This window comes from Corvus hawaiiensis, chromosome 16, assembly GCF_020740725.1.
Source record: "Corvus hawaiiensis isolate bCorHaw1 chromosome 16, bCorHaw1.pri.cur, whole genome shotgun sequence".
Taxonomy (NCBI): Eukaryota; Metazoa; Chordata; class Aves; order Passeriformes; family Corvidae; genus Corvus; species Corvus hawaiiensis.
Window position 1 is genome coordinate 10,951,078 of NC_063228.1, and position 6,000 is coordinate 10,957,077.

At 44.0% G+C, this 6,000-nt stretch overlaps 1 long non-coding RNA gene across 1 annotated transcript in view; it reads left to right on the top strand.

Moving 5' to 3' along the window:
• LOC125334020 overlaps nucleotides 1–5,374 on the top strand; it is a 28,265-nt gene extending 22,891 nt beyond the window's left edge. The window contains exon 4 of the long non-coding RNA XR_007207051.1: nucleotides 3,312–5,374. This is a non-coding gene — a long non-coding RNA (uncharacterized LOC125334020). The remainder of the gene's footprint in view (nucleotides 1–3,311) is intronic.
• Nucleotides 5,375–6,000: the final 626 nt, after the last annotated feature.

Genomic DNA, 6,000 nt, shown 5'->3' on the forward strand with positions numbered 1-6,000 from the left:
GCCAAGGCTTTGTAGCAACTGAGTAGCACTAAAAAGTCTCTTGTGAGGAGGATGTGAGCAGGAGAATGTGAATCTCTTCAACCTTTTCTCTGCTGCATTTGTTGCCATATCATTTTTCAAGGTATTTGGTGAAGTGAAAATATTTCTGTAAATCAAATCTACTTCTGCATAGTTCACAGAGAATAAAACACTTGTGTAGTATAATAAAGCTAGGTGAAAATCTTGCAATCTTGAATTAAATAATATCCCACTTCCTATAAACTGTGTGATTGAGGAAAAAAGTGCTGCTCTCTAACCCCCCGCTGTAGGGGTTAATCTCAAAAAGGGAAAATGGAGGGAAAAGATAGCAGTGGCCTATCTCCATGAGTTACCTTTCCTGGACATTTCTTCCACTGGGGCTTCAAGGTCCTGGCAAAAGCAAAATTTCTTCCCAATTCATTTTTCTATGTGGCTCGTTAGGCTGCTGCTTTCCCTGTACCAGGACAGGCTGCATGCTTTATTGATTAAGCTGCCTGGTTTTTCCTTTCAGTGACATCCTCCATTTGAATGTGTATCTGTTTTGCTGAATCAGCTGTGTATTGAAATGCTAGAGGGTTCAGCTGCTCCTCTGTTTGAGCTGCATATTTGGTTTAATCCTCTTGTGGTTTTTTTGCTTCTTCATCTGGCTACTGCTTTAGCCAAGTAATTCTGGGGGGTGGAGGGGTTGCACTGCCAGTTTCATTTCTGACTGGGAAGCATATTCTGTAAAATGAGTTCAGTCCTTCATGGCTGCAACTGTATATTGTTGGAGTTAAATGCCTTTTAAAAGAAAAAAGAAAAAAATTATTTAATTTCCAATGTTGGCAACCCAGTGTTGGGAGTACTGGGGGAGTTCCCAATAAAATTAAACATTAAGGAGCACAACTTGAAGCAGTAGGGGGGTGGGGGGTGGAGCTGGGGGATGTGTCAGTCTAAATTGAGATTTAAGAGGATCGGCTCATTGTCTTCCTTCAGCATCTGTGGAAGTTGGGAAGCCAAGCACACAGCCTTGCAAAGAAAGCACAGGTACTGATTCAATCACATTTCAAGCAAGCATTGTGTTCCCATGGCAGTAAATTTCCTCACAATTGAGGCTGGGGTCACAGACCTATATATTTATTTTCTATGGATATAGATCCCAGACTTTAGGGGATGCTTTACATTGCAGACCCAGAAATGCCAGCTGCCCCAAACCCCAGTCAATTCTAGCCACAGGAACCACTGTTTGCTCCAGCATCAGCTTTCTTTCGGCATCGAGCTCCTGTCTGAGACCTTTCAAATGCTGCAGAAGATGCTTCCTGTTCAAGAAAATTAGCTCATCTCTTTGGGGCCCAGACTGCGAGTTGTAGCACACAAACTGGTGAGTGATAGCCCCGACCCTGGGAGAAGAGTGAGCTCCATTGCCAGCAAAGGGATGATGCTGCAGTTCAGCACTGGTGGTAGTGTCCTTCCACCTTCCTCATCCTCTCCTTTTTGGATATCAGGCAATGCCTGAAGGCACCTGAAACTGGCACTCCACAAATCTTTGATGCAGTTCTCCTTCCAGGGAGAGCCAGGGGTTCTGTGTGGAGCACAGCTACAGGGAACAGCACTTGGGCTCACTAGGCTGAATATAAAATATGGATAGACTTAGTACACTATTCCTAAACCTGCTATAATGTCTACCTTGTCTCCAGTTGCCCATCATACAGACTCACCTAGAAAGTGCCTGAAGCCACAGGATTAAACAGGGAGCTGCCTGACAAGAATGAGAGTCAACAGCAGAGCTGCCAGAGGAGAGCAACCACAGCCAGGCCTCTGGGCTGGAAAAAGCCTCTCCATCTCCTCTGGCTCCCAGCTGCCTGCAGCCAGGGGGATCTGGTGTGCCAGGCTATGCCCATGCAGAGGGCACAAACCCAGCCTCAGCCCTGGCTCCACGAGCTGCTCACGGCAGATGGGAGCGGCTGCCTGCATACGGGTGGTCCTGGCAGGACCAGGAGCTCACAAGAGTATTTTAAACTTGCCTACTAGACCCTTTCCCCTTTCTGGAGTGGGGAGACATTAAATATTTGCAGGGGCTTTCTCAGTGTCACAGTGGAATAACTCCTAACACGTCTCTCTCTTAAGAGAAAAGAGTTGTGTGAGTGCTGCCCCTGGGGGTCAGGTATCGCGGCTAGCAGGTGTGGTCCCCATTTCAGTTCTTTTCCATGCTTTTTTTTGTTCCTTGAACACAGTTTCGGTCTGTATGTATAACAAGAGCCCTGTAGGACTTTCCTTAATCTTTTACAGCTTCTCATTATCACTTGATATTATGGTATTGTCTCTGCCCAGTCATTTACTTGTGGTATTTTGGAAATAGACATGATAAGAGAGAAGTGTTATCAGCAAACCTTGGGTTTTCTCAGTAGAACAAAGCAAGATTGTTAGCTGTAAAAAATACTTCTGGGAGGTTCCCAGAAAAAAGCTTTTTTGGATACTCCTTGTGCCTAAAGGGTTCTGGTGCAGACTGAGGACTGGAAATTTAGTGGAATTTATTTCAGTGTCTGCACCTGCCTCTTCTGTTCAAGCAGTGGCAAGTCAGGGAAATTATTACTAGAAGTTCTGTGATCCTCTTCAACTTGGCTCTGCATTTACTAGGGAAATTAAACGAAACTCAAAACAATGCAAAACATCAGCTACTGGAGAAAATGGCAAAGTTGCAGTAAAGTCTAGCACGAGACAGATGTTCAGTGCTGATGAGCAGAATGTGCACAAATGATGTTTACAGTCCCTGTTTCAGGACCCAGCTCCAGCAGCCCTTATCACCACAGGGAAGACCCTCTGCAGTTCCTTACCATTATACCCCTTTCAAAAACGTGGCATCTTTTGTACCCACATTTCTATTTACCAAGTACATTTTCTGTTATTTCAATGCTGTTGCATTTTAAAAGTATCCTGCCCGGCGCCTGGGCACCTGTGCCGGTGCAAGAGGAGCTCCCTGTGCCGAGGAGATGAAGGCTGGATAAAGGCTGGATAAGGGCTGGATAAAGGCTGCTGCGGGGGAAGGCGCTGGGGCTGTCCCCAGCATGGCTTTGCCTTTAGTGAGCAGCCCCTGGAGATTAGAGCAGCCCGGCTGCTGCAATCAGCCCTCCGGAGACCTCTGCTCCCTTGAGCTGAGCTCTAACCAGCAGCTGGCCCCACTGTGACCTTGCTCGACTGAAATGACATTGGACTGAAGGACTTTTTAATTTTCTCTCTCCTTTCTCCCCTCCCCTTTTCTTTATTCCTTTCCCCCTCCGTGCTCCCCCCCTTCCCCCCCCCCCCTTTTTTTTTAGTGTATTTTGTACCGCTGTGGATTAGAGTCTCTGCTGTAAAGGAGAGGGGCTCGAATGTTATCAGTGTTACCAGTTCATGTGTAAGCGATGCCTCGCAGCCAGCAGCCTGGAGCTGAGCAACTGTGCCATCATCCGGCTCGGATCAGCAGCACAAAGCCGGGGAGACGCGGCAGGAGCTCTGCGGGGCCTGGAGAGCTGCGGGGAGAGAGGCACAGCAGCTCCCCGCTGCAGGCACCGTGCCACCGAGATACTGCAAGGATTTGGAGCTATCACAGGAAGTTTCCCTGTGAGAAATTTCCTACTGAGTGCCGGATATTTTATTTTTTTTTTCTGAATTAAAACTGGGGAAGAAAAATAAATCTGAAGGGAAAGGCTATTATTGCAGTTCATGAGCTGACATTTTATCTGAAAGCAAGAGAGATAAAGAAAAGCATTAGAAAAAAGTCACCCAGGGAAGTTGGAGCTGGCCTTGGCAAACACTTTTAAATATTTGCAGGAGAATTCTGCAAATCACCAACTGCTTAGATCTACAGTCCTCCCAGGGCAGGAATTAAAACACAGCTTGGATGATCACTCACATATCATTTTATTTCTTGGGCCCAGCCAGCTACCTAGGGAAAGAGGTAAAACTGAACAAAAACTACATAAAGCATGAACTAAGCCCAAAGTGATCCTGTAAAGCTGCAAAAAGTCTCTCTGCTGAAGAGAGAGGTGCTTTTTGTTCTTACACAGGAATAAATGCCACAGCATTGGGATGCTTTTGCAGCCACGTATTTGGTGTAGAACCATTGCTTTGGCCCAACATGAAATAAATTCTCCCAATTTCTCCCCTCTCATTGACCTAAAAAGCCTCTCACACCATCATATTTCACTGTTGGTCTCATGGATATTGTTAGCCAAGACTTGTTGCTTGTTGTTTTTGTCCAAAAGCTGGAAACTCATCAGCACAAGCTCTGCTTTTTGCTCTCTCTAGGTGGCTTCTTTCAAGGCAGCTAACGAAGGGAAGAAAGCCTATCTGCAGGATATCAGATCTTTAAATAGGGGTTAGCACCTCTGTTTCAGGATTTTTTATCAGAGAAAGTCTGAGATCTGCTCCTTTGGAAAAATAATTCCTTACTGACCCAGAACAAGCCAGTAAGTTCAACTAACAAAATGAAAAGGATGAAGCTTGCAGCCTGACTGGTATAAACAATTTCTCTTCCTCTACAAGGTTAAATGCACAAAATGCATAGAAACTGGAAACTGGTCCCTCTTTTGCCCTCCTTCAGGGATCTTCAGACCAATTGGAACCCACCTGAGGACCCAAGAGTCCAGGGATGTTTGGTGGCAGCCCCTTGCTGAGGCTGCCCGGGAACCAGGAGAGGGTGATGAGTTTCTAAACAGACAATTTACATCATGTAACTCATCATCAGAGTACACAAGAGTAAACTGGGAAGTTTTCAATGGAAATGAGCTTATTTCCTATGGGTATTAATCCTTCATGAAGTATGGATGATAATTAGTGTAATCTACAAATAAATTCTTAGGAAATATTGCATCTCCAGGGTGAAAAGGTCTCAGTTGCGGCACTGAATTCTAACAGTATCATATTTGATTTACCAGTGATCATTAAAGTTTACATCAAAGGTCAGGAATAACTGGTATTTGTACTCTGAGAAAAAGTTATAAACACTTTAACTTTTTGCCCTGTCACTGTCAGTTCACTTGGTATTCGCTGTGATGGCACTGCTGTTAATGAATGTATTTGGTAATAATGTGGATGTCATGGATATTTATGCTTTCATCTCTTTCAGTGGCTCAGCAGGTAAGTTAGGAGCTTTGCCATTTTACATTTCATAAATTAAAGAGGGAAAATAAATGATATTTTATCTCAAAGTACTTAAGAAATATCCATCACATTTAGCTATCCCAAATGGGGATCTATCTTATTACAGAAAAATTAGTGCTGCAAACAAAGTGATAAGTGTCTGGAACTGCTGGAAGCCAAGGGGAAAGCTTTCCATGGCTTTGAGAGGAAACAGGTCAGACTCTGTTCAAACTACGAAGATTAGTTGATACATAAATATAGCTAATAAATATAACTAATAAAGAAATTTTTAAAACTATGTCTTCAAGTTTTGTGTATGAACAAGACTTAAGTCACAAATGGGCAAAAATACTCTCGGATATGTTTCAAATCTTGAATCAACAAGAAAAGGAACCAGCAAAGGAACCATAACCTTTGCACAGTGCAGAAATCTGTGCCTGTCTGGAACTTAAAAAAAACCTTCCTAAATGTAAGTTAACCTTGATTTTTGAACAGTCAGATGGCACATATAGATTTAGCTGACTCTGCAATAATGTGATTTTCCACACATTTCAGAATGAAACGCAAATATTCTGTAATCCCTTTGCACACATTTTTAGCCTGTGCTCTGCAGATCATGCAGTGGTGTCTCAAAACCTGGAGTTTTTTCAGTGAAGGTCAGCAGAAGCCTGACCATTGTTCCCAAAGGCTCTGGCACCCAGATTATAACCTATTCATTCATTTTGTAGTCTAGACATAAGGCACTTCATAATATTAATATAGATAGACAGGAAATGCCTTCCTCATTCTGAAGTACTTCCTTAGAGCAGGAGGCCCTGTGCTCCTGGGCTCGTGTGATCGTTGTGGAGCAGCTGCTGACAGTTTGTGCATGGCATCCTAAAG